The sequence below is a fragment of the Aquarana catesbeiana genome, linkage group LG09 (genome assembly GCF_042186555.1).
Source record: "Aquarana catesbeiana isolate 2022-GZ linkage group LG09, ASM4218655v1, whole genome shotgun sequence".
Classification (NCBI taxonomy): Eukaryota; Metazoa; Chordata; class Amphibia; order Anura; family Ranidae; genus Aquarana; species Aquarana catesbeiana.
The window spans coordinates 98842599-98844679 of NC_133332.1; positions in this window are offsets into that span (position 1 = coordinate 98842599).

Consider the following 2081-nt stretch of genomic DNA (forward strand, 5'->3'; position numbering starts at 1 on the left):
AGAAAGATGTGAAAGGGGAGACAATGACATTCGGGCCATTATGTGGGAAAGGATTTTTATACCATATTTGGTCCATGCGTAAGGGTCTGGAAGTTTGTAAATGTGGGGCAAAGTGGGGTTCGGCCAGATCGGGGTGTTAGGAGAGAGCTCGGTTGATTTGTACTTTTCTATAGCTAGACCTGCCCTCCAAGCCCGCAGGGTGGTACCCATAGAGGGTGTCAAGGGATATGGGGCTCAAAGGTCTCTAAATATAAGAAATTGTAGGGCTTCTAACGAGCCCACTATCATAGCCTCTAGGACTGTGGATGAATTAGTTTTGTCAGGGTGCAACCACCAGGCCGCCGTCACCAGTTGGGTAGCTAGAAAATATTTGTAGCAATCGGGAAATGCCATACCGCCCTGTGTTGTCGGCCGCATCAAGGTCGCCAACCGATATCTGGGTGGTGAGGGGCCCCATATAAAGGATGAGAATAATTGATTCAGTTTTTTAAAAAAGGATTTAGGTATCCACTGAGGGGAGTGGCAAACAGATATGTGAATTTGGGGATTATTTTCATTTTAAGGAGATTTACTCGTCCCCAAACTGAGAGAAGCAAGTTACTCCACGATTTAAGTTTCTTCTTTGTGTCCAAGAGTACTGGGGCTAGTTTAAGTGAGAAAAAATCTGATGCTTGGGTGGATATATGAACCCCCAGGTACTTAAAACTTTCCACCCATTGTAGGGAACAGTCTGGGTAGGATGTAGTTTTGGCAGCCTGGTCTATTGAAAGAGTATGGACTTGGACCAATTAACCTTTAGCCCGGTGACTACTGCGAATGTGTCTAACACAGTCAGAACACCCTGCAAGGATGGACCAGCATCATTAAGGAACAGCAGCATATCATCCGCGTACAGGGCCAGCCTCTCCTCCAGCAAGCCAACACGAAGACCTCTAATATGCGGAGACGTACGTAGCGCCTCCGCCACCGGTTCAATAGCTAAGGCAAATAAGGCTGGAGAGAGAGGACAGCCCTGCCGGGTTCCTCTAGTAAGTTTAAAGGGAGCCGATAGTACCCCCCCTCAATCTCACCGATGAAGTGGGGCATTTGTATAATACCTGAAGCCATTGAATAAACAACAAGGGGAATCCCATTCTACGCAATGTTTCCCAGAGAAAAGGCCACTCTACGGTGTCAAAAGCCTTTTCTATGTCAAGTGAGGCTATAGTTCTCAAACCTGTGTTGTGGTGCTGGGTATGTATGTTGGTATACAATCTTCTGAGGTTAACATCAGTGGGTCTACGGGGCATAACGCCAATTTGATCTGAATCAATTACTGACGGTAGTAGGTGATATAGTCGTAGAGCGAGTCATTTGGTCAAAATTTTAAAGTCGTTATTTAATAACGCAATTGGCCGGTACGAGGCTCAAGATGTGGGATCTTTAGGGGGTTTGTATATTAAAGTCAGATATGCATGATACATTGAGTCAGGCAATTTCCCATCCTTTAAGCATATATTATATAACTGGGCCAACAGGGGTGCCAGGAGGTCTCCATGTGACTTATAAAAGTAAATCGGAAGGCCATCAGGCCCCTGGTGCTTTTCCAGTGGGGAAGGATTGAATGGCGTTCAGAACTTCTAGGGCCGTGAATGGCCGAACTAGTGTCTCACGCTCCTGGTCTGAAAGCCAGCCCAGTGCCAAGGGATCTAACAAGTCCCGCAACTGCTCAGGCTGGAAATCAGAGGGCAACGTGGAGGTATATAAAGTTTCGTAAAAGGTATTGAACGTTTGCAGAACATCCAAGGGGGAAGTTACCATTTCACCATCAGAGGTCTGTAGGGTGGAGACAAGTGTGAGTGGTTGGTCATTCTGCGCCAGTAAGGCCAGCAGGCGACCATTTTTGTCACCCTGTTTAAAAGTTCTCTGTCTGCCCCTATGGGCTCCAAGTCGTGTGACCTCTGTCAAATGCAAATTCAGTTCTCTCTGGGCTGCCATACGCAAATCAAAGTGAACTGGTGTGGGATCCAAGCTGTACGTAGAGGTATGATTTGTCACCGATTGCTGTAATAGTTGGGTCTCTTTTAATTGTTGCTTCTTAA